The sequence below is a fragment of the Sturnus vulgaris genome, chromosome 10 (genome assembly GCF_052056855.1).
Source record: "Sturnus vulgaris isolate bStuVul1 chromosome 10, bStuVul1.hap1, whole genome shotgun sequence".
Taxonomy (NCBI): Eukaryota; Metazoa; Chordata; class Aves; order Passeriformes; family Sturnidae; genus Sturnus; species Sturnus vulgaris.
In genome coordinates this window covers 5307900-5334553 of record NC_142252.1, presented here as the reverse complement: position 1 = coordinate 5334553, position 26654 = coordinate 5307900, and the positions used below count along the sequence as shown (strand labels likewise).

General features: G+C 49.4%; 1 long non-coding RNA gene across 1 annotated transcript; it reads left to right on the top strand.

Annotated features, from left to right (window-relative positions):
- Positions 1–484: 484 nt before the first annotated feature.
- Positions 485–3745, top strand: LOC148222554 (uncharacterized). Its single transcript, XR_015805640.1, has 3 exons — positions 485–892; positions 2126–2289; positions 2658–3745. It is a non-coding gene; the product is annotated as an uncharacterized LOC148222554 (long non-coding RNA).
- Positions 3746–26654: the final 22909 nt, after the last annotated feature.

The window sequence follows — 26654 nt, the reverse complement described above, 5'->3', positions numbered from 1 at the left end:
GGCAGTAATTAGATCTGGAGCATGATTACCCAAAGGGAAACGCAAAACAAATGTGGGTGACAGATATTTCCAGGATAACTGGAGTTATTAATGCTTTTCTCCAGCAGTGACAGGCACAGGGGATTAGTAGTGCCTGAAAAAGTCTGGTTTAGTGTGGGAAAAAGTGAGGGCTGGAAATGAAGCAAGGAGGAGGCCATCTGCTGCTCGGTGAGCTCGCGGGGCCCTGCGAGGAAAGCTGCAGCCAAAACAACAAAAGGCAACGATGGGAGGCATATGTGAGGAGAAACACCGACCTGTTGCTCCTAAGTTTCCAGATAAAAAGGAAAAAAAAAAAGAAGGAACCTGTTATTTGCTGCACAAGCTCCCCTGGAATTAGCGACCCTGGCACTGCTGAGCACAGCAGAGCTGGGGATGTTTCCAATTAAAGCTGTTCCTTCCTGCTGGTTTGGGTTGGGTTATTTGGGTGGGAGTGGGAGGGACCAGCCCCCCCCCTGTTGTGAATGAGGGATTTAGGATTGCTCAAAGAATCGCCATCATTAGCAAAAATACTTTTAAGATGAATTTATAAAAATACAACAAAGTGCAATGACAAAGCTGCTCCATGGATACAAGGGAAAACTGATGTAGAATGGAGCCAAAATGATTCACATGGAGTCTGAAGATGCAAAAGGGTAAAGAGATCCTCCCACTGAGCCATGGGGTTCAGAGAACATCCTCTCGCTTTCTAAACTCCTGATGGAGCTAAAACATGGCTAAGCCCAACCTTAGCTCCAGACTTGGACAGCAACAGTTTAGGTCTACAGGAATTAACTCAGTGGATTTCTGTGGTATTGAGTCACCTGCAATGAGCAGCTTAGCACGGATCTGGGAGCACAGAATCTCTCTGCCTGGGGTAAGGAAGGATTTCTCAGTCCAGGCAGAGAATCTCAAACTTTGGGGGATATCCCAGCTCCAGGGGAGAGTCAGCTGCAAAGTGGAGAGGACTGGAGTTAGGCTCACCCAAAGATCTGTCACTGGCAGAGATGTCTCTCAGCCCCAAGGAGCAAACAGGAATGTCCCATGTCCAGGGCAGATCCCGGCCATGCTGCCCAGCAGAGCCCAGGAGGGCTCACCTAGATGGCCAAAACTGTGGGATGAAGTGTTTGGCTGGTGGCCAGATGGGACACAGTGGGAAGGGTGTGCATGAGACTCCTTGAACCCACAGGGTCCTTTGCTCCTTGAGAACTGAATCTTGGAGAAGCCACCGCTGTTCCTGTGTTATCACAGCACTGGGGATCCAAGCTCTTAAGCACCAATATTCTCTGGGTCTTCCTCCCTCTTTGGGGGCTTCCTAAAGGAATTCTTGGCCCCATTTGGAGCCTGTACCAAGGTACTGCTGGTTGGGTAGAGGGGGTTGAGTGCATCTCACACCCTCCACACTGCAGAGGTGCCCATCCCCTTGTCCAGACCTTCCTCTCCACAGGAGATCTGCTCCTTCCAGCAAGGGAAGGGGAGGAAAAGGCATGAGCTGGCCCCTGTGTCCTCCTGCACAGCTTGGGCAAGCAGCCATGAGCTGTGTGGGCTGGGAATGGCTTGGGAATGCCATGGACTAACCCATCCTAAGGTTTGGTTTTGGGTTTGTGAACTTACTCCAAACTTCTCCAAGAGCATCCTTCAGCAGAGTGGATACCCCAAACCAGATGTGCTCCCTCAAACCCATCCAACCCTTCTTTAAATAAAAATTTGCAAGAAAATAGGGCTAAAATAACATTAAAATGAGGGAAAGGATGTCTTTTTTTCTTCTTTTTTTCTTCTCTTTTTCTTCTAATATAAGGAGTGCTGACACCTAGGAAGTACCAAGATGAATTTATAACAGGGTTGTTTGTCAATATGCATAAAACAATTTGTTTTCTGCTCTGTGCTCCCTATGGGTGTTGGAAAGAGCCTGGAAAACTCCACCCAGTCCCAGCCAGATGCTTCAGGGAAAGCTCAAATACCTTTACAGCAGGGAGATAACCTCACCATAATTAAAGTAGAAATTTTAGCTAAAATTCAGGTATTTAATAGACAATCCAAAATACACATCAGGGCTGCTGACCATAACGTGCTGCAAAGATAATTTCAATGATAATTTCATTTTCTTAAGGATTTGGAACTCTGGGAAGCTCCCCAGATGGGGCACAGACCTATGGCTCTGCTGAGACCAGTCTAAGTCAGGTTTAAAGCACAGATCCAGCCTTCCCGTGGGAAGTGGGAATCCATCCCCCAGGCCTGCAGGGAGGGGAGCACACCCGTGGCTTGGCTGATGAGGTGAGGAGAAGGTGAGAGCAGCTCCTGGGGAGGTGGGAATTGTCACGGCAGGGCAGCACCAGCACTTCCCATGTGGCCAAGGACAGGGAAATGAATAAATGAGAGGGAGGGAACATCCCACTGGGCTCTGCAGGTGCCACCTGGAGCTGGATGTCCCTTGAGACCTGGAATTTTGGGTATTCCTAACCTCCCCCTTGGACTTTGCCCTGTACCAGTAACCACCAGTAGCAGAGAGCCCCACTTGCCACAGGGCCACATCCCACAGGACGTCTGGGTTCCAGCCTTTTGAGGCATTTATTTGGCTTTTTTTTTACAACAAATCACAGCCTGTCACAAATTGTCACTGTTGGTGCTCTGGGTCTCTGCAGGATACCTGGCCTGGAAATATGGGAAGGGAAGACAGCACCAGCAGGTTCCCACCTGGCAGCTGGGTTGGCTTTACAGGACCTCCTGGATGAGACCATGGATTTTAAGTGACCCATGTCTGCTCTCTGTACTTTAAACCTTGGAAATCCCTCCAGGTATCCAGGAGATGCCCAAACCTGGGCTCAAGGAAAAGCAGAGCCCTCTCCTGCTCAGTAGAATCCAAACTCCTCATGAGCAATATCCAGAAATTCCCAAATTCCAAAACCACATTGCTGAGAAGGACAGCCAGAAAAACTCACTTTCCCCAAATCCGGGAATTGCTTTTTTGTTCGTGGCTGGAAAAATCCTCCCATTGTTGTTTCCTAGCAGAGTATTCCATTAAACCCAGGAATTCCTCCCTGTCCCCACTTTGGAAAATTGTACTGTTCCTTTTTTGGCTTGAACACTGAAAGTCTTTGGTGAGAAGATAACCAAACACAGAGGATGGGGAGTGCAAACCTCTGGAATGCTGCCTTGGTGTGGTCCTGCCTAAACCCCCAAAAAATCCCTCCCAAAACTCTCCCTGTTTCCTCAATATCCTGACAGAGACAACTCAGCTGGAACGATGCATCCCGGGAATGCTCCTGGAATTCTTCCCATGTGAAAGGCAGGTATTTATTTAAAGATGGGACTGAATCAAAACAGACATGGGGAAATGTCAAAATATTCCATAAGTAGGAAGAGGAAGGAATACAGTTGTCTCTCTACCCTGTGAATGAATAACTTACACCCTGGGAGAAGCAGGAGTGGGAATGGAGCAAGTGGAATCAGTTCTGCTCCGTCAGTGTTGACAGAAGGGAATAGCTCCTCCTGCCTTGGCCAGAATGGATTCAGGCAGAGTAAACTGAGAACTGCAGGGGCAGGGAGCAAAGGAAAACAGAGGAGATTGCTTGGAAAACATGAGGAGGGAGAATGAATACTGAGGGCATGCGTGTCCCTAAACGTGGTCGTGAGGAAATGGAGCATCCTGACCGAAGTGGGAGCAGAAACCAGTGCTGCTGGTGCCACTGTCCCTCTGCAATACAAGGGAGCCACTGACTTTAGTGAATTTAGTCCTTTGGAATGGCTGAAATTAGAGGAATGACTGTGGAACAGGGCTGGGAAAAGATGATCTTTAAGGTCCCTTCTAAACCTTTCAATGGCTCTATGTTTTAGGAATGACTTGTGGCAGACCAGGGGAATATGAGCAATTAAAGTATTTTAATTCCTGCTCGACACCATCCAAGAATTGTTTCCCAACAGAGGATGCATTCTGGGGAGGATGGCAGCATTTAGGATTTGTTTGCAAATCACAGCTGAAACCTAGGACTGAATTTTGCTGCATAAAGATTTGGATAGTCCTGCCAATTCCCATGACAATGCCTTGATTTACTCGTTCTTTCCTAAAGACAAATGTGAGATAACTTCAATAGGCAAAGCTGGCCTCGACTGCCACTTTTAAAAATACTTGAAAAGAGACTTAAATTAGGGGGAGAAAATGCAGAAAGTTCTCTAAAAAGGGACAGAATAAATTTAGAAATCAGCTTCAGAACTGGCTGGATTCTGCAAATGTCTAAAACTAAAAATAGAGGGGAACAGATGATTTTTTTTTGCCCTCCCTGATTAATTTCTCTCTTTTTCTCTCTCCTCACATTGGGGTCCCCTCTAAGTTTACACCGAGCCCACAAGCCTGTGCCTGGTAAACATTTTTGGGTTTATTTTTGTCTAAGTGACAGCCCTGGGTGGCATCCAAGCACAACCACAACAAACTGGAGTAAGCCAGAGCAGTGTGAGCACCAAAAAAACCTCGGAGCAAGCTGGGAGAGATGTCACTGCAATTCCATCCTGTGGGATTGTCACCTACATGAGGTCCCTGAACCACAAAGCCTCGGGGGGCTTCTTCACTGGGATCTGGCACAGGTGTCTGCTCCTGCTGGAAGCAGGGATTGGAAAGTGGGAAATGGGCTCCTCACTTCCCACATCTCTGTTTGCACCTGATGGATCTCGGACAAGGGAATGTCCCTGCAGCACCACAACCCAAACCACGATCCCTTGGAAGGCAGGGTGGGAATTTTGTGACTCTTTGACTTCAGTGATGAGGATGGCAATGACAAGAGCAGCAGGATCTTGGCACAGCCTGGCTGCTCTCCGGCGCCTCAGCTGCTGGAAAGGTTTCTGCTGTAGACTCACCAGATGCTTGGCATTTGGGAATAATTCAGAGTTGATCAAAGCAGGATGGATTAAAAAAAAAGGAAAAAAGGAGAACCCATGATGAATTCATCCTTCACTGTGGCATTAGCACAGCCCAGCCCTGTCCCCCTCCTCCGTGTCAGTGGTGAAAAATGAAAAATGCCTTCTGTTCTCCAGCAATTACCTGGCTGGGCTCACCCTTGGAATGCCGATCCTTGGGGAAGTGGCAGCAGCTGCCCTGCTCTGCTATCCCAGTGATGGATGAGCCCCAGCTCAGCCCTGCTGCCATCTGCCACCGGGGTCCCCAACAAGTGACATCCTCGTTCCTTCACACGGAGCAGGGGTGAGCAGAAAAAGTGGCAGTGATGAAAAGGCCCTGCAAAAGTGTGAATTAGCTATGGAGGGGAAGGGATGAATAAAGAGACGTGGGGTGGGAGGAAAGGAGAAGATGGGAAGATGGAAGAGGAGAAGGGAGGGATCACCTGACTCATGCCCAGGCTCCTGAGGTGTAGCCCCACTGGTCATGAGGCTCCTGATGGTTTGGTTACTTGCTCTTTTTGCCAGGATGAGCCCATTCCTGGGATGTCCCTAGGAAATAGAATGTGTCCCAGCTGACACACCACTCACAGCCCACCATGATCCTCAAGGCATGGCAGAGCAGGGAGCTGGATTAAATCAGACAAGTGGCAGCTGTCAAAACCCAAACTAAACTGGATGGTGCTGGGCAGTTCAGGAAAACAACTCCTCTGGGGCCAGGGTGACCAAAGGCAAAGGTGACTTGGAAGCCAAACCACCTCTGGATGTCACAGGATTCAATAGTGTCTGAAGATGGGAGGCTTCACCTGGAATAGTTTGGGAAGTCTTTGGAAACCTCCCTCCCTCCTTAAGGGAGATGCACAGCTCAGAGCTGCTTTGCTGATTTTTTTTTTTCTGGCATTTTCTAGTCTGGGTGGATCAGTTCCACCTCTGGCACAAGCTGAGAGGGACCTGGTGGTCAAACCCAGCCATATTTCTCAGGTTTATCACCAAAACATTCAGCTGGGGCCACTCTGCTTTCCAGCACAATCACTTTGCAGAGTACTTGGTTATTGTCACCAAGTATTGTCTCTCAATTAAATTTATCTAGGTAATAAACCCCTTTCACTTCCCAGATTTGATCCCAGGTTTGCCCCAAGCTACTCAGGTTAAAAGAAGCTGAGAGTTTGAGCTGAAATCCCTCTTCAGGCAGGATTTACAAGGGGAAAACAAGAGGAAAAAGAGGCTGGCACTTCTAGAGATGCTCTGAAAATGCTCACCAATCAGAAACAGTCCCACAAGAATTATTCCCCCACTCCACTTATCCCAAACTCCAGGACACTGTCCTTGCCCACCTGTCAGCTCAGCTGCAATACAGAAGAAATCTCATCAACAGGCACTAGAGATTTAGGGAAGGGCTGGAATATGGCAAAACCCTTTAAAACAGGAGATAAACCATCCTCTGCTCCACGGAACAGAGGTGCTAAGGAAGATATAAACACCAACAAGGCTCCTGGGAATGCTGGACAAAGGCCAGGACAATGGCATGTCAGCACTGCTATGTTGGGATGACCCCACAGCAATGAAAATAATTTATTAGGACTGATGGGGGAATAAAAGAAAAAGCTTTCCTCAACTTAAGGGTACCACCAGCACCAGTGCAATAATAATAAATAACAATCAATCAATCAATCAATCAGTCATCATCATTAGGATCCCAGCTAGCAGGGTTTATCCTTTTGGGGAGTGGGAATAGCTGGGTTTACTCTGCATCCCATCAGTTTCCAAGTGGATTTGGCAATAAAGCTGAAGGAGAGGTTTCCACACCTGTAAAGTCAGGACAGGTAATGGCTTCATGTCTTTCGAGGAGAAATATCAGTGGGAAAAAAAAATCACAACCATGATGCATTTCAGCCTTTGTAAGCAATAATTTGGAATAATGTATCAGGATTTTTCTCATTCTGAAACCACATTTTGGACAAAAAAAGAAACAAAAAAATTCTTCCTAATGTTTTACAGGTTTCAAGGATTTTGTCTACAAAGGGTGTTCTCCAATGGGCAAAACCTGGGAGACAGAGAGAAAATGGTGCCAACAAGGAGAAAGTGACATTTCCCTGTTACTCTGGATTTTAACACCTCTGAATTTTTGCAGCCACCTCAACATTTGTAATCTGAAATAATAATTTTAAAATAGAGCAAACATTCTCCCCCTCCTTCCTCCTCTTCCGCCAGTGCTTTTCTCACACATTTTTCTCCAGTGGAAGGAGAAGGATAATCTAATTTGACGTTTTGGGATATATTCCCTGCAGGAAGTGTGGAAATGCCACCTGCTACCTGCGTGTTAGATTTGATCATAAATCACCAGCACCCAGCACTCGACAGGATCTCCTGATATTTTAATGGCCACAAAAGGTCTGGCCACTGCTGGAATTAAAGCCTAAATCGCAGGTTTATGTTTTTCTGGAAATGCCAAATGCTGGTTTGCTTCTTGTATCACTCTTAATTGCCCTTCCTTAATTGCAAGGAGTGAAATCATTAATTATATTCAGTGGAAAGGGACACAAACCCTTCTGCTTCAGGCTTGGCCCTCTTGGAAGTTCAGAATGAACCCTGGGAGGATGTTGGGCACTGGAGCAGGAATATTTGGACAATGCTCTCAGCCACAGGGTGGGATTGGTGGGATGTCTGTGCAGGGTCAGGAGTTGGATTTGATGGTCCTTGTGGGGCCAGCTTGGGATATTCTGTAATTCTATAGTGCTTAAAACACCAGGTCAAAGTCCACACCTTGGGTGGCTTCTCTGGTCTCCTGAAATCCAAGGTCAAACAGTTGGAAAGCTCAGACTTAGGTTATGGATCTGGATTGGAGACCTCCCCTCACCATGGGCTACAGCTCCTCTGCTTCCAGGGGGCTCTGGAACCCGGACCCTGCAAGGACATCAGAGATTTTGTGCTATTTTGCTGGAGAAGCCGAGTGACCAGAATGTTTCTGCTCAATCCTGCATGGCTGGGAGAAAACCGGGTTCAGCTTCCAGGGTTCAAACTAGGAAGGAAAAAATTTAAAAAAAAAAAAGAAAGAATAGGTTGGGTAATGTTGGTTTAATCTCGGACTTGAAGCCCAAAACCACACCCAAGCAGCCCTGCTTGACAGCAGAGATGCTGGAAATATGTCCAAGAGGGACAGAACTTCCTGGGGCTGCTGGAAGATCCCAGACAGGAGATCCACTACAACATCTTGGCTTTCCACTGCTTTTCTGTCACCCCAGCTCTCTGAGGACCAGGAGGAGATGGGAAGTCCTGAGTACAGCTCTCAGTGTCCAGCAATGACATTGGGAGAGGAACATCCTGACTGTCTTTGGGCCAGAGCTGGATCAGGAACAGCGCCGGAATCCTCCGCAAGACTTCAAAGTTTTCGCATGATTATGCGAGCAAATATTTGGGCTGGAAGTGCTGTTAGTCATTATTTGCAGTTCATTTTCTCTTATTTGTTCTCTGTCTTTTAAATAATAAAAGAGAGAAAGCCAAGATGACAGCTCACAGCATTCCCATCCAGCAGCAGAAACAGCAGCTGGGTTTTTCTGCTAAACACCTTTGGTTGTGCACAGCTTCCCAGGAAATGCTGTGCCAGGGAGGAATTTGGAACTACAGCTGCTGTGGCACTGATGGGTCCTGGTCATTCACCAGGAAAATCCCCACTCCTGGCCTGTGCTGTTCTCATGCAGAGATTTTCTGGGTTTACACCCTGGGGCAGCACAACAGGAACTGCTCCCTGTTTGCAGTCCTCCCCGGATTTGGGGGCTTCCCTGCTTCGTTGCTCTTTGGCACCTCATTTGGAGGCCTGATCGTGGCAACAGCTGTTCCTCAAATTCAGGACTTAGCACCATTAATCACATCAGTAGGCAGCGGGGTTTCCTCCAGCAGGAAATCCAGGAACAGCTCCAGATACGTTCCCAGTCAGGGGAGGGTTTACACTCATCCATGGAAGTGCAAGGCTCCCTGGGCACAGAGAGGAGCTATTCTGCAGCAGAATGGCATAACTGGCATCAAAAATTACTTGAGATGCAAAACCACATCTCCAAAACTCCCACAAATTTAATTCCAGCCCCAGGTGTCTCTGTGTCTTCAGTAGTTTGTGCCTCTGCCATGTCCAGAGTGGGGTGGGAAGGTCTGGACAGCAGCACTTCCATATAAACAGCCTGGCATAGGAAGTGTGGGATTACTCCCTTTGGCAAAGTTATGGTTTAGGGAATGGAGGGATCCAGGACTCAGAGCCTGGATCTGGCACCGTCAGGGTCATTCCTGCCCATCCAGTGGGGGCAGTTTTGGGTGGCACAATGTGAGAAGGATCTAAAGCCATTGGAGAGTGTCCAAAGGAGGGACACGGAGATGGGGGAGGTGTGGAAGGGCCAGACAAGGAGCAGCTGAAGGGATTTAGTCTGGAGAAGGAGAGACTGAGGGCAGAGCTCATCCCAACCCACAGTTTCCTCCCAAGGGGGGCAGCTCTGGTCTCTGCTCTCTGTGACCTGGGACAGGACCCAGGACAGGCTGGAGCTGTGTCAGTGAGGTTTAGGTTGGATATCAGGGGCAGGGCACTGCCCAGGCTCCCCAGGGAATGGGCACAGCCCCAAGGCTGCCAGAGCTCCAGGAGTGTTTGGATAACACCCTCAGGGATGCACAGGGTGGGATTGTTGGGGTGTCTGTGCAGGGCCAGGGGTTGGACTGGATGATCCTTGTGGGTCCCTTCCAACAGATTCCATCATTCTTTGTTCCCAGGACATGAATGGGCAAGAGCGGGCTCCTTCCAAAAAATATCTTGTTTATCCCAAGAAAATCAAAATACGAGATGTCTGTTCAATTTAAAATTGAAATGTCTCCAGAAAGCTCAATTCAGAACATCTCCCCAAAAGGCAGAAGCACCTCAGGATGTGGATGTGGTACCTGCCTTCTTGGGTTTGAGTCCACAGGGGAGATCAGCAACTTGTGGTTCTACAGCAAAACCCTCCCAGATCACATGAAACTTGTCTCCAGTGAGATGGCTTTACATTAGCTATGGGGAAGAAATTGTTCCCTGTGAGGGAGGTGAGGCCCTGGCACAGGATGCCCAGAGAAGCTGTGGCTGCCCCTGGATCCCTGGAAGTGTCCAAGGCCAGGCTGGACAGGATTTGGAGCAACCTGGAATACTGGAAGGTGTCCTTGCCCATGGCAAGGGGTGAAACTGGATGTGCTTTAAGGTCCCTTCCCACCAAACCATTCCATGATTCTACAGCCAGTTGAGAAAAGGAAAAATAAGTTTGTTTCCATGGACAAGGCTCTCACTGCAGTGTTTGTGCTGATACCCATTAGGCCTGGCTGTGAAAACATTTCCAACATCCTTCTTGAGAAGGAAAAGGTGGAAAATCCCAAACTGATCTAAAAGCTTGACCCACCAGAAATCAAAGTGACCCAGCAGCATCCCAGGCAGGCTCTGCTCAGCAGACCCTCCTCAGAGTCATCCCTTGATGTGACTGTTAACAATACCCTGGGATCAAATCCATCCTTGGAGGAGGAAGGAAGGATGCTGTCAAGACTTGAGCAATTCCATGTTTTCCTTGAAATCCAGGTAATATTTGTGTTGTGTTTTCAACTCCACTTTTCAGGTTATTTTCCATTTCCACTGCAATAATAATCCTCGTGCCTAAAAATAACACAGTTGGAGTGACCTTTCCCCTCTATGCAGATTAGCACAAGAACAGACACTTGGTAAGGTTGAAGCTGCCAAAAAAGCACTGTGGCTGCCACCTCTGAGGCTTCCATCTGATTAAACTGGGATCCATGGCTTGGAGTTTTCTCGTGGGGAAACTGAAGCAGAAGTAAGGAAAACTTGGCATTGCCAGCAGGACAGGGCTGGGAACAGCCCTGGAGGTGAAAGGCTGAGATTTAGGACAGATCTAGGACAGGAGGAAACGGCCTCAAGTGATGCCAGGGGAGGTTTAGATCAGATACTGGGGGAAATTTCTTCCTGGAAAGGGTGGGCAGGCACTGGCAGCACTGGTGGAGTCCTCACTCCTCGAGGGATTGAACAGCCCTGTGGATGGGGCACTTGGGGACATGGTTCAGTGCGTGGACTTGATGGTCTTAGAGGGCTTTTCCAACTTGAATGGTTCTGTGATTCCTTGGGAACAAATCTGAGAGCCATGAAAAGTGCCATTCAATCATTTTTTGAGATTTTCTCTGCTGAGATTTGGAGATTTTTTTCTTACCCCCAAAAAAGGGCTTCTCTTTCATAGAGAATGATTCTATTATTACCAAAATGCCTTTGGTATCTTTGTTTCTTTCCAAAGCCACAGTTTGTGATGGATGGGCTTTGGGACAGCACCACCAGGACATTTTCTCTCCAGTTTCATCCCTGCTCCAGCTGGGCCATTCCTTGTTTTAGCTGCCATAAGTATCCATCTTAATTTTCTGCTTTCCAAGAGCATTAGAATTCAGTGGGGACCACAGCATCAGGTGACACTTGACTTTAATATTAATGGCTCCTTTTTATTCTGGAGTTCTGTGCCTTAGTTGAGAGCAGAGATTCTCCATGGCAGAGGCCTCGTGCCTTGTTTGACAATGGGCTCCTCTTCCAGCATCCACGGTAAGATTTTCTAAAATACCAGAGCAGCTACCCGGTAATTTTGGCCAGGGTGAGCCAAATCTAATGAGTGTCCTGATTCCTTCCCCCCAAAGATTTCAAAATGGTGCCACATGAAATGCCTGAATCTTTTAAGGGATAATATTCCATTGACCCAGCACATCTATCAGGGTGGAGAGGGTGGGGAGAAGAGCAAGCTCAGCATTACAGCTGCAATTTTACTCAGGCCATCACTTTGGAGCTCAGATTTTCTCATTCTGGGGTTCAGGGCTATCCTTGAAATAAATTATCCCTGCAAAGAGCTCCTACAGCTTCCACACTGCATCCAAAGGGTGGAGAGCAATCCATTAACATCACAGGGCAAACAGACAAGCAACACCTCAGGGGAAAAAAGAGAGGGGGAAAAAAATTACAGTGCTGCTCCCAAGAGTTCAGATATCTCCAGTCAAATCAGAAAATCAAGGAGAGAAGCTGAGAAAAAAAATAATAAAGGAAAAAATAAATAAAGATAATCATCGCGTGCTGCACTAGTCCCCTTCTTTGCTTTGGGATTTTTTGGTGCCATTTTGGTGATGCTTTCTAAGTCCACACACTAAATTAAAAAGAGATGAAAGAGGCTCAGTTTAGATGGGTTATTGGGAAGAAATTCCTCTCTAGGAGGGTGGTAAGGCCTTGGCCCAGGCTGCCCAGAGAAGCTGTGGCTGCCCCATCCCTGGAGGTCCCAGTGCCCACATCCTGCAGCTCTGGGAGAACCTCCTCCCTGCTGGGGCAAACATTCCTTCATTAAAGTGCTCCATATTCTCTCAGGAAAGTCCCTTTTGCCCCAAAAGTGCTTTAATATCAAATAAAACACATGCTCTGAGTTTGCAGCCTGCTCTGTTACCATCCTTGATGAAAGGAATACTTTTTCTTCCACCTTTTGAAATGGTTTTCCATCCCCTCGGCAAGACCTTGGGCTAGAGATAGACTAAAAAAAGAACAGCCACTCTTTTTTTATTTTTTTTTTTGGCTTGTTTTTATTTTTCAGAGAAAAGAATTTCCCCCCCACCTGTAGATTTCTTTTCCTTCTGCTGCATTTCAAGTTTTGCAGCTCACTCTGATACTCATCAGTGCCAAGCAGGGGCTGCCTGAGCTGGTTTTTAAGGATGACTGGGTGATCTCAGCCCCTGTTTTACTGCCAGCCTCCCAGTCCAGTCTGGGATCAAGGCTGCAGTTGGAATTGTGCATTTCCCACATTTCCTCCCTACACTGATCCCACTCCTTTGCTTTTAAAGCATCCCCTCCTTAGCTTGTACAAAGGTGATGTGGATGAAAGGGTGGGAGAATGCTGCCAGCAGGATGGACTGACCCACATGACAACCTGGAGCAAATCCTTCAATCACATCATCCTGGAAACCCAGGGCCACCAGCAGCCCAGGAAAAACCACCCTGGTTCCAGCAGGGAAGCTGCAACCCCAGACATCCCCACCCCTTCTCTGCTTTACACTTTGTCTCTGGTGTAGTTGGACAAGTGTAGATAATTTTTTCTTATTTTTAAAATTATCAGCAGTGATTGAGTATGAAAGGACATCATGGAAAAGAAGGACTTGGACCTGCTCAAACAAGTCACAAAGATGCTCTGAGGGCTGGAGCCCCTCTGCTCTGGAGAAGCTGGGAGAGCTGGGGGTGCTCAGCCTGTAGAAGAGAAAGCTCCAGGTGGATCTCAGAGCCCCTTCCAGTGCCTCAAGGGGCTCCAGGAGAGATGGAGAGGGACTTGAGACAAGGGATGGAGGGACAGGACACAGGAAATGGCTTCCCACAGCCCGAGGGCAGGGTTAGATGGGATTTTGGGAAGGAAGTCCCAAAAGAGGGTGGACAGGCCTGGCACAGGGTGCCCAGAGCAGCTGTGGCTGCCCCTGGATCCCTGGAATGTCCAAGGCCAGGCTGGATGGGGCTTGGAGCACCCTGGGATAGTGAAAAGTGTCCCTGGCCAAGGAAAGATGACCTTTAAGGTCCCTTCCAACCCCAACCAGTCTGTGATTTCATGGCTCCCAGGCTCCTTACAGGAGTGAGCTCAGGACCATGGTGGTGCCAGCAGATTAAAGCAGCAGCAGCAGCTCCTGATGGGGACAGGGGATGTTAAGGATGCCCAGGAGGCAGGGCCACGGCAGAAACTGCTCCAACCAGGCCAGGGAGCAGCAGAAGGATCCAGGATCACCTGAGTGCACCCCCAGCTCCTTGCACTGCCCTCATTCCAGGCAGGATGTGCAGATCTGCATTAGAGCAGCTCCTTTATCTGCTGTCCCTGTCCCCTGCCAGGGCTGCCTGAGGGCACAGCTCAGAGCCAATGCTTTGAAGGGCTGCCAGGAAACCCTGGGGCCTTCCTGCTCCACTGCTCCATCAGTCCTGGTGACACCAGGGGACAGCAGTCACCTTTAATGACCACATGCCAGACAGCTTCATAAGGCACTGCTGTGATGCCTCCTCTGCTCAGCCCAATTTCCACACAGTGGGAGCTCCTTCCTCACCTGCCTTGTTCCTTTGGAAACTTCCCTTATGGGATGGAGCAAGGGCTGCAAAATTCCTTTTTTTTTTCCCCCGTGGGCAATTGGGATTGCTCCAAGCTTATGTCTTTATCTGTCTCATCACGAGCTGACATCAGTGTCTCTGATTTCTGCTCTCTACATCTCTCTTCCCCAGCTTCATCCAGGCATTGGGATTCCCTGCCAGCCTTGGAAGAAACATCCCATAGTCCCTACATCTCCTTTGGGCATGTGTCTGGAGAGCCAGGATGAAGAGGAGCTCCAGGGGGATGGGGAAGAGGTTTTTCCCACACCTTAGGGCTTGCAGAGTCCCTGGCTGCTCCCCATCCCACCCTGCACCTGGAACAGTGCTGGAAGTGCCCAGGAGCTGAATTCCTGTCCTGATGGAAGCTCAGGCTTGCCCTGCACCAATCCATGTCTATGTGACATTCCACCTGCACCCCTCAAAAAAAAACCCAAGCCTTTATTTCCCATCAGAAATTCAAGGCACCTCCAAAGTGTTTTCCTCATTTGAAACCACAGCATTTTCTATTCCTGGAATTTCTCCATTTTCATCTGTTTTCCAGTAGAGCTCATTTTGGTAGGAGAGTTGGGAAAAGACAGGGCCTTAAACCAGTCCACCACTGATGGCAAACACTTTTGCTACCCTGAATGTAAGATTTTCAATGATAAAGGAAATTTTGTGCTTCTCTGCTTAAGTCCTGGCAGCTCCTCTCATGCTGACATCACCTTTCTATGGAAAGCCAGATTGGGGTGGGTTGATCCTTTAAAATATTGTTTGTTCAACTTAATAACATCAACTTTTCTCCTAAAATAATGTCTGCAGCAAAACAACCCTTCTGGGGTGAATAGAAACAGCAGCACCAAATAATTAACGGGGATAGGGAAGGGATGCTAGGGAATTCTTGTGATAATGCTGCAGAAGTGTTCTACAGGTGAAGGGATTACTACATTTCAACAGGGAATTCAAAGAACTCCCATTGTTGTGCTCCAGCAAGGCCTGGTTTAATTCCCAGCAGCGAATGGAGACACACAAGTGAAAAAAAAAAAAAACCCTATTTCATGTCCTCACTGTTAAAATTACAGATAGAGGAGTGATCCTGGATGTTCAAAAGCCAAGCAAAATAGTGTGAGAGATAAAAATAATATATGTGGCTGAAATCCAGGGTACCTGAGGCAATCCTTGTGGGATGGAGCAGTTTATCCTGACAGAGAGGGGGAGGCTGGATGAGGAAGCCACAGTAGAAGAGGGTGAATGGTTTTATGGGCTTTGATACTTAATGGTCCAACTGGAAATGACATGAAAGTCCCTGATTTTCAAGGTGACTGATTTGAGCTGTCTCAGACCCTCTGTTATCACCAGCCACTCCTGAAATCCTCCCAATCTGTCCCTGGAGGCCTCCTGAGCCAGGAGGCAGCAGGACTCCAGGGCTGGCCCTGATCCAAACTCTGCAGGCAAAGGCTGATCTTGGCAAAGTTTCTGCTCTGCAGTTTGAAATCCAAGAGCTCCTTCATGCTTCCTGACCCAGGATCAGCAGCAGTCTCATTCAAGACCTTCTTTTGCTGCTTAGTTCCAGCTTTTGGGAATCTGAGGGATTTTTTTTTTTTTTGCAAGAAGTTTCTCCTTTCTCTTTTACTGGAAGAAAGTCTACTTATTCCATAAGAAATAAGGCAAGAAAAACCTGCTCTTCCCTGCTAGGAGGACAAAGCAGATTCCCACTCTGCTTTGCTTTAACATAGCAGACAGACCCCAGGGATTAGTGGGAGTCAGCCCTGGCTCACCCTTTCTGCAGGAACATTCTCCAGCAGGAGGGCACCCTGAGCCTTCTCTGCACCTAGGGGCCTTCAGAGGTGTCTGCTAAGAAAGGCAGAAGCCTTTTTTGTTTTTTTTTTAAATGGAGAATGTAAATCCCCTCCCTCCAAATTATTATAATTTTGAAATTAAAGGGCTCTCAGGCAAAGATATGGGAATAGGAATAACAGTTCTTTGCTAGGAAAATTAAAATAGAAATACAATATTACAGAGAACAAGCCCAAAGCACTGACAGAGTCAGAATCCAACCTGACACCCCATCAGTCACTCAGGGTGTTGGTGCAGTCCCATTCCATGGTGGCTGCATCCTCCTGCAGTGACAGATGTGGTTCAGTTGGAGCAGTGCTCCTGGAGAAGGTGCAGTTTTCCTCCAAAGCTCCAGTGATGATGTAGAAGGGTCTGGTTTTCCTCTGGGATCCAGTGGGAAAAGGCTGCTCTGATGTTCCAAATCTCAGCTTTGATCTGGGTAGGGAATGCTTGGCTCCTCCCCCTGGGTGGAGCATCTCCCAATGGGATGATGGAATTTTATCAGCCATGCTCTGGGACTCCATGGCCATTAACAGGAGAGATCTCCTGGAGGAAGGATGGGTTGGGGAAAAGATAAAGAACACTGCAACACCTGTTTTAACAGCTGGTGACAGAATACACAGCCCTGGTCACATCCTGCATTGCAACCTAAGACACTTGGGTTTGGCACAGGGAATCCTGGGCTCAAACAGCTCAGCCCAAAGACCAAAACACCCCCAAAACAGTGGGATGGAAATCACTGGAAAGGCCCTCTGGCTCCTCCTGTGCTAATTGCCAGCAGTCCAGTTACATCCGTGGCTCTAATGGATTTAATTGCTGAGTTGCTGAAGAGACAAGTGATCTATTATGGATCATTGTTTACAGCAAATTAACTCAGAAGTTCCCATCATTCTATTTGTCATGCTCAGGGGCAAACTCCCTCTGCTCTGCTGCCAAGCCAAGAGCTTCCCTGGCTCTGGAACACTCAGATGTGAGGAAAAGCTGAGCAAAGACACAGCCAGGGCACAGCACAAGCCTGGCTGGGCAGCAGGAGAAAGCTCCGAGGTGAAAGGGGTCAGACAGAGAGAAACCAACAGCTCCGAGAGGAAAAAAAGTTCAAGGAAAGGTGCTACAGAGGTCCTGGAAGAGCAGATGGGAGAGGAGGAACTCCTTGAGCACAGCTCAGACGCAATTAACTGGAGCTGCTGGGGCACTGGGTGGAGGATGGGTGGATGTGGGGGGGGGTCCCAGGTGAGGGCATCTCATCCCTTTGGAGGGGAGAGCTTTGCTTCCTGAGGGGTCTCCAAAGCAGTGTCAGAGAGGAAAGGCAAAGGATCTCTAAGAGGTGTGGTATCTGGGAGTAAATAAAAAGAATGTAGAGGGAACATTAGCAAGACATAAATGGAGCTGAGCTGAGAAGATATTCAGAATTTTGCATTTTTCATGGAAAACAGGGTTCTCCCCACCCTGAGGACAGCAGGGTTGAATATGGACGTGGTTCCTATTGTGCATGGATAACATGGATCTCCAGGACAGCATTATCCAGACTGTTACCTGGAGATAAAAGGAATTAAAGCAGGGGAGCACAAGAAGCTTAAAACCAGGCCTGCCCTTGACTTACACAATATATTTCAACAGCCCCATAAAAAGATCAGGGAATTCAGTCAAGCATGAATAGTTACAAGCATAAAAGAATGGTGGTATTATATTTATTATTAAAGCCCTTTGAAAGCCCCCTTATTGCAGATGGATTCGGAGCCTCTGGGGAAAGTCAGGGACAGGATATTTAGCAAAAATGTTATTAAAAATAGAAATTATTTCCTATGACTTAACCTTACTGCCTAGGGGGAAATCACTTAGGTGGTGTTAGAGGGGAGCACACAGTTATGAGGCCAGGGTTGTTATGGAAAACTGTGCACAAGGTTTCTGGAATAGCAGCCATGGTCCTGCTTCCAGGGATGCAGATTTACCTGTGCCTTCCACCCACTGCCTGCATCCTCTGCAGGGGGAGGAATGCTTTTCCTTGGGCCAACCTGTGCTCCCTGCTGCAGCTCTGAGCTCCAGAAGATGCTCCCAAGGATCCACACTGGGTGGTGAAGGAGCAGAGGGAATGTGGAAGGGTGGAAGCATTCCAGGTCAGGCTGGATGGGGCTTGGAGCAACTTGGCCTAGTGGAAGGTGTTCCTGCCCATGGCAGGGGTTGGAACGAGGTGATGTGAAAGCCCCCTTCCACCCCAAACCATCCAGGGATTCTATGACATTATTCTGTGTCATCAACACCCAGCAATTTATCAGGTTCTCAATTTATCAACATTCTGCAGCTCCCAGATGCCCCTGGTTCCCCCTCCTTGGTCTGGGGGGATCTGGGACTGCTGGCCAAAGGGCACTGCATGGGATGCCACCATGATTTGCTTAGAGTTTTAGTTCCAGCCTGGATAACAGAGCCTTTTTCCCCAGCTGAGGCTGTTCAGCACCTGCAAAAAGGTTCAGTGATGACAAATTGGTGTTTTCTCTCAGGAAAGCTCCTCCACCCCACAGCCAAAGGCTGCTTATCAAAGCAGCATCAGGTGTGATCCCCCCCTGCAAAGCTGGCCTGCAGCTCTTTGAGAAATGAGGCTCCAGAGGCCACAGAAATGCCAGGGGAACACTGAGCTGATCCGATTGTGTCCTGTCTTCCTCCTGGGATACATCTCTGGGAAGATGGGCAGATATCAAACATTCATCACAGGCACTTGTCCCTTTAACAGCTGACATTGGTGCAGCAAAACAGGTTTTGATCACTTGAGCGTAATGTCACTGCAATCATTGCCTGGAATGTAATTTTGCCTTTAAAAAAAACAGGGAAGGAGGATGAAAAATGTGACTCAAAGGTCTCCACGCTTCAGAAAAGCTGGCTCTGAAGTTTGGCTGTAAGCATCACATCTCAGCAAATTCTGTAAACTTCCCCCCTCCCCCCCCCCACCTGTATTTGGACATTTTCCTATTTCTTAATGATATCCCATCAGTTACATAACTTCACAGATCCCCAGATCAGGATTAGGGAGTTCAGCTTCATTATCAGTGCAGTTATTGTCCTTTGGAGACGGAGCTAAGGGCCATTTGTCTTCTTCAATTCAATTAACAGCAACCCTCTCTGGACACCACGTCGGTGGCACTCGGTGACACTCTGGGACATCCCCTCCTCCACCAGGACCTGACCCCCATCTCCTCAGAGGAGCTCTGGCTCCTCTCTTGCCAGTTCCCTGCTGTACATTTTAGCAGCATGTCAGGAAATGGCACAGTAAATTATCCAAGAATTAAACCAGGCAGGGTGAGAGCCAAGAAAAATCCATTTATCGATGGCCATTCCCACTCTGAAGTGCTTGAGGAGGTTGACAAGACAGGAACATATCTTCCCTGACCAGCCACAAAGACTCTTCCCAAGAAGGACAAGGTCACATCTTCCTGCAAAAGACGAAGATGGGGACAGACTGAGGGAAGAGTTTCAACATTTTCAAAAAGAACAGAGCAGCCCCAGAACACCAATTGTGACTTTTTGGCACAACTTTGGGTCATGTAGCCTGTACTTCCCCTTACCCTTGGCCTCTGCTCTGTGAATGCTCCTGTCACTAAGTTCAAGGAGCCTCAACACATCCCTCTGTGACATTCCAGCATGGGAATGATCCCCTCACATCTGCAGAGATGTGATGCTTGGGGGTGTGGGTTAATGGATGGGCTCCATGACCTTGGAGGGCTTTTCCAACCTAATGATTCCATGTAGCTCCCCAGCAGTGCTCCATGCAGGGCAGAGGGTGCAGGGCAGCCCACTGCCATAAATAAGTCCCTCTCTGCTCCTGGCATGTGGCAATTTTAAAAGCATTAATTGCTGGCAAATCTCTCTGATAGCAATAGGACCTGAAAAATGCCTTTTTAGAACAACTCTTACACTGAGGAGAGATTGACTGATAATTCATGGATGCAAAGAACACCTGGATCACTGGGAGTGGGCAAGAAACTGGGGGAGTCTCCTGACCAGCCAGAGCCTGCAGACTTTCCAGGAAAAGAGCTACCAGTGCAGGCAGAAAATGTGGCTGTGAGCTGAGGAACTGTGTCCTTGTGGGACTGAGGTTTCCCTTGGAAGTCTGTCCACACCTCCAGGAGGTGACCACCCAGCTGGTCTGGCTGAAGCCCCCCATTGATGACACCAGCACCCCATGGTCAGTCTCCCTGAGGTTTAGTCCTGAAAGGATCCAGTAAAACCCAGTGTTTGGTTTGCCAACGTGTCCTTCTGCTTTCAGGACAGCAAAATCCATCCCTGTGCCCCTGGAGCAGGCGCTGCTCCCGCTGTGAGGAGCAGTGATGGGATCGCTGGGATGTAACAAGATTTATCACCTGCTCCTGGAGAGTGATTGTCTGCTCCGTGTCCTCAGTAAATAATGTTCTGCTGGCATCATCTGGGACATCATTAACCCAGGAGACAGCAGCACCATTAACCTGCCCCCGCTGCCTGATGTGTCTGGGTACTCAGAGCCCTGCCAGGGACAAGGCGAGGCTGGGATGCCAAAATCCACACGGGGGAAGGAGGAACGAGGTTTGGTACCACGGTTTGGTGCCTCAGCCATGCTGAGGAGAACCTCTGAGCAGCTCCACCTGAACAGCCTTTGGTTATAACCTGGTAACCCACAGTTACTCAGGGCTGGTTGGTCATTCTGGCACCAGCAAGGGTGACAGGCACAGGTTCCAGCTGTGGGGCACATCAGGACCTTTCCCAGCTCACATCCCTAGCCATGGCTGCCCACAGGGCTGGGGACAAACAGAACCCTGCCTGTGTGTGATCTCCTCCCTTCCCCATCCACCAGCACAATCCACCTCAGTGACTTCCTGTGCCAAGGGCTCAGGACTTGGACTCATCTTGTCCTGCCTCCTCACTCTGCTTAATAACTCCTGACTGCTCCTTCACCATGTCTGTGCCTGGAACGTTGGATTTATTAATGCATTTTTAATTAGCAAACTCATTCTCCAGGGGAAGTTGTCTTGCATCTTAACGACCTTTGCTTTGAACCTTTGCCAAAGAGAGTTTTATACCACAAACCTCAAGCTGCAACCAAGTTTTTTCCTGACCCTCAACTCGCACGCTGAGCAGCCAGGGAGGAATTTGCTCCGTGGATACAGTTCCAAGTTAGTCCAAGCTGGTGGGAAGCTCCAACACTCAAGGCACAGAGAACCCACAAAGCCTGTGCATGGTTAGAGCAGTGCTGCAGGAAAGGCTTCTTGGAGCTCAGCAATGGGGTTTGGGCGGTCCCAGGAGATGGGGAGAGGCCTGAGCACGTATCCTCAGTGTGTGGGGACAGCCAGGAGCCAGCCTGACTGTCCCCCCAGCCCTCTGCTTCTCAGAGATGCAGTTATTGCTCCTTGGAGTCTCCTTCCAGCCAGTTCATGACCCAGTTACTCACCGAGTTTCTCCACGAGGTGCCTGTTTGCAAGCCCCACCTTCCCAAATCAGTTCCTACCATCAGGGGCCAGCAGAAAGGCCTGGTTTTTCCTAGGAATTGGTGACATTTTAATCAACTCTCCCGGATAGAGTTACACATTTAAATGCCATGCTGTTCCCTTCAGATCTCCCCAGGCATTTCATGGTTCCAACCTGGTCTCGGTGTTCTCTGTACTCCTCCAGTCCCAGATTTCCTTTCAAAGCAGCCGTGACAATTGAGACGTTCCAAGTGATCAGTGCTGCAGGAGCCACCGTCCCCAGCCCCAGTTCAGAATCCTTTTCCCACCTCTGGGAGGAACAGGAGTTGAACCCATTTCCCCCTCTCCCATGCTTTGGGAAGGGTGGGAGAACTGTTGACAGCTTGGTAGTTTATTTCCACACAGCTCCATAGATCCAGGCCTTCCAAAGGCATTCTGCAGCACCAGCTGCTCCTGGGTTTTCTGGCTGCTCTGTCACACAAGCTGTTAGTGATGCCATTTGTCTCCATCCTCCTCTGCAAGCACATCCCAGTGGCACACGAGTCCCAACAGCAGCTCTTCCCCTGCCCTCTCCCACACTGGAAGGGAATGACAGGGTCTCCAGAGGAGCAGGACCTGGCATGGAAATCCCTTTCTGGCAGAGAGTGGCAGATGCTGAGAGTTCCTGCAGCCCCTGAGTGTGTAGGAGGTATTTAAGCTCCATTGAGTCTCCTGATGAACATCCCATCCTCAGCTCCTCTGGATCACTGTGTGGAGGCAGCAATGTGTGTGTGGCTCATTCCCACAGCAGGACATGCATTAATCCTTTCTGACTTCCCCACCCACTCACATCCCTATCCTTCTTTTTCAGGCAGCAGCAAATTGAGCCCACCTGGCTCCAGGTGCTCCCCTTGCCATTCCCCCAGCTCCTGGATCCTCCCTGTTTGCCACTGATTGCTCCCCGTGCTGCTGGGATCGCTTCACTGCCTTAAGCTGTGCTTTAAGGATTTGGGAAGCAGCTTAGGCGCTGTTGCATGACTCGATCCTCCCTCTCAGCTCTCCCCTCTAGGAGGAAAAGCCTGAGCCTGGCCCTGACCTCTAGCAAGGTCCCTCACTGGGTCCTGCAGCATTGCAGGTCCTCTGAGGCAAAGATCACAGACTTAGGAGCAGGGAACAGCTGGAGCTGTGTCAGTGAGGTTTAGATTGGGTATCAGGGCAAGGTTCTTTCTCCAGAGGGTGCTGGGCACTGCCCAGGCTCCCCAGGGAATGGGCACAGCCCCAAGGCTGCCAGAGCTCCAGGAGTGTTTGGACAATGCTCCCATGGATGCACAGGGTGGGATTGTTGGGGTGTCCTGGGCAGGGCCAGGAGTTGGACTGGATGATCCTGTAGGTCCCTTCCAGCTCAGCATATTCTATGATTCCATGGAAGAAATTCTATGGTTTCAGAAGCTTTCTCTTTCCCCTCTTCCTCCAGGCAAGGGGGAGCAATCATCTGACAGCTCATTTTCCTGAGATTTCCCAATCCCCTATCAATCATGCCACTCTACACCTTGTCCTCTGCAGGAGCCAGCCCCATTTACCAGCAGCATCCCTGGAAGGGCCACCAGGTTCAGGCATCCTGCAGAGCCCAGCCAGAGGCCACAGCCCAAACCTCAGGCCAGAGACCCTTCCCATCTCCCTGTCCAGCCTGGACAGCACGAACTGCAGAGCCAGCATTCCACACCTCGGAGAAGGAGCCATTTATTATAGCCCTTCTCCCTTAGCACAGTCCCTGCTCTCCTGCATCCCCAAGTGCCAATATTCCGTGGTTTTTCTGATCCAATTTATCACAGGGCTGTTTCCCCCAGTCAGCAGATGCCCTGTGCTCAGGTTCCTGACGGATCGATTGATGCCGAGCCCTCCGAGGTGCCACTTGCCAGGTCCCTGAGTTCCAATTCCCCTCCTGCCTCGGAAAGATGTGGGAAGGGGAGGGTGAAGCCCAGAGGAACAGCGAGGGACAGGGACACCTGAGCCCTGCAAGAGCTGCTGGGCTGAGAGAAGGGCTGGAAGGGGTGTCAGGACAGCATTCCTGAACTCTGCATTCCTTGGCACCATAGCACCTGCCCTCCTGCTCTGAGTGGATTCCCATTTTGAGCTGGGGCAGGAGCTCTGCCCCTCTACCCCACAGCTCCCCCAGCAAGTCCCACTCCAGCCCTGCAGTGATTCCACCCTCAGCATTGTGTCCCCACGCCACATGCAGTGGGATATGCATGTGGGAAATGCAGGCACTGGAGTTAAATCTTCCTACATCTCCGTGCCAAGAGGGAGGCTCAAGGTGAAGCATTTCAGTGACGTGAGCTCATCTTTGCTGCATCCTTCCTCCACTCTGGAAGGGGAAATGTGCCCAGTGAGCTCCCCACCAGTGACTGCCTGGAGAACCTAACAGGGATTACTGCCATCTGAACAAACAGCAAGGACAATTAACACTTTCCCTCTTCTCTTTGGAGAGGACACAGCACCGTGGCAGGCATTCCTGAGGAGGAAAATACCTGGGGTCACAACCCAACAGTTTTCACACTTGGGGTCCTTAAAGGATTTCTTCCCCCTCCGTCACCCCCTGCACACTCAGTTAGTCCAAGCTGTTTTCTCAACCTGCAAGAGCCTTCACTGAATCCTCAATTAGGCACAAAACCTCTCAAGGAGTGAGACAAAGCTCCCAGAAGTGGTTTTATGGCTTCCAAGACACAAAGCTCTCCTCCTCCAAAGCACTCTCCTGACAAACACTCCTTCCCCAGCTTTCCAAGTGCATTTTCAAATCAAAGCTGCAGCTATAAAAGGTGACCTGGATGTAGGACTGGCCTCCTGCCCCACTTTCCTGCTCTGCTTGGAGAAGACCTCCAAGGGAAGCAAAAGGAAGTTTCTATTTGCGTTCCTTCTCCCATAATGAAAATCTCCTAACTTTTGAAGAGGTGATATGTGGAAGGACAGGATACCTCAGAGGTGGGAGAAATTTCCTTGTCCTTGTCAAGGAGGAGGAAAGGACCAGTATTAGCAATGTCTCACAGCTTACTCTCTTGTTTAAGGACAAAACACTCACCTCCAAACAGAAGTAGCCACGAGGAAGAGTCAGGAAGGAGACAAAAGTTAAGCATTGTCATCGGGAAGATTGGGACAGACTTCATCAGCCCCGCGCTGGAACTGCCACCTCTCAGCAAAATGCGGGCAGATAAAGAGCGTTAGTTATGCACTGTCATGGTGCATTAAATAAAGGTGGCTGCCCTCGAGCCCTCCTTCCTCGAGCCCTTCACCCTGCTCCCCTTGGGAGCATCATTAGAATGGCACAGCAGGCTCGGCCCCCCAGGGTCAGGGAACCCAGAGTTGTGAGCTCAGCAGAGTCCGAGCAGCTCTGCGGAGCCGCGGCAGAGTGACAGGTGAGGTCCCTGCCCTTTGCATTAGCTTCATTTTAATTTGGAGCTCTGCTCTTCATTACTTCCATCACATCCAGGCTCTGCTGGCTGGCTCCGAGCTCTGGAGTGCTGCTGGCTCAGGCCAGAGCCTGGTGCTCCATCCCTGGGGTCCCAGCTCCGGCACTGTCACAGCACTGACACCCAGGCACTGCCTTTTGCCTGTGCAAATCCCAGGGATGTCCTCCCAGGGAGGACATGGATCCTCCATCACAGCTGACCACACTCGTGCTGCTGGGACTGGGCACACTCGGGGATGTTCCACCCATGCCCATTCTCTGGCATGGAAATGGTTTAATTCACTGAAGGGTGGAGCCAGTGGGATGTGGACAGTGAGTTTGCCACCAGAGAAGTTTCCAGGAGTCAGTTCAGCTTCTGGAATTTTATAAAACCATGACCGTAGTACCTAGAAGTAGAACCTTATAGAACCTGTAAGTAGTCCAAGGGCAGAGGTTTCATATTCTGGAAAGCATCCTCTGGCTACAGGAATGAGCTAGAGAAGCTGGAGTACCCTGGTTGGCCTGGAGTCCTGGCTCAGAGCTATTCCAGTGGCTTGTCTGCCCAGCTTCCCAAAGTGACTGGAAAACTTGAGAGGAGCTACTTGGATCAGGAGCAATGTCTTCTACCCAGAGAAGCTGTGGCTGCCACCTCCCTGGAAGTGGCCAAGGCCAGGATGGACAGTGCTTGGAAAAACCTGGAAAGTGTCCCTGCCTCTGGCATGTGGGTAGAACAAGACTGTCCTTTCCAACCCAAACCATTCTGGGATTTTGTGATGCTTTGCTCCTGTCATAAAGTTGGGGCTCTCTTCCCAACACTCCCCATAAAAGCTGAGAGAGAGCTGGAAATTGAGGCATTTTTCAGCAGCTTCTCTCCATGCATTTAAGCACCTTCTCCCATTTTTCCCTAGCCCTTTTCCTGGGAATAAATCTTGGGCAGGCAGTTCCTGGTCTGCTCAGCACCACAAAGTAATCACTGCAGTGGGACAAACCAAACCAGGAGCCTCCTCTTGGAGGTGCAGCACAGTCTGGGGCTCTGCTTATCCAAGGGGTCATTTTCCAGTGAGTTAGTGCTGGAGCTGGAAATTCCTTTCCAAAAGGGAATTAAGAAGCCCTGCCTCCAGCTGGGAAGCTGCTGGAGAGAACAAACACACAGCACTGCACAAATCAGGAGGGAACTGGTAACGGAGTTGGACCTCGACTTCCAGACAGGTTGATGTAAGAAAGATTTTCTGCTCTCCTTCAATACAAAAGAGGAAGTTTTGAAATCTAATCTTTCCTTGGGAGAAAAAACCCTGGTAGTCTGCAACTCCTGCCACTTCTAGTCCATATATTTACAAGGATCCTTGAGCAGAGACAGAGCAATTTGCTGGGATGAACCTTCACAGAACTGAAGGAGCAGGCACATTATCATGCCCTCCACATCAGCCAAAGGCCACTGCCTTGGATTCCCACTCCTGTGGGGAGCCAGAGGAGACTCGGAAAGGCACAAGGATTGTGAGTCTATGGAGTCAGGGCAAAGCAGCAGCCAGGAAGGAGGGAAGCACGGAGCAAGGAGAGCTTGGACAAGGATCTTTGACTGCTGTTATGTGTGGCTCAGGCATTGAAGTATCCACACAAGCCATGCATGGAAAGCTTATCCCAGGAAAACTCTGCTCTCCCTGCAGCAGTTCTGGGAGAGCTGAGCTGCCCATCACACTCAGCATTTCCCTTTCATGGGCATGGGATGTGGGATGGCTGCACTCGACACCTGGCTGAGTCACCTAAAAGGGTGTGGAGGAGTGGTGCAGCCCCTGGTGCAGAATTTCCCCCCAACACTGAGAAGAGACCAGAGTTGAAGCCCTAAACCCTCTGGGGGAGACAAGAAAGGCTCCTCATTGTAGATGGGTCTCTGCTCTGGATCAGCTGTGGAGAAATCCAGTTTTTCATCAGGACAGAAACTGAGAAGAGCCTTTGAGAA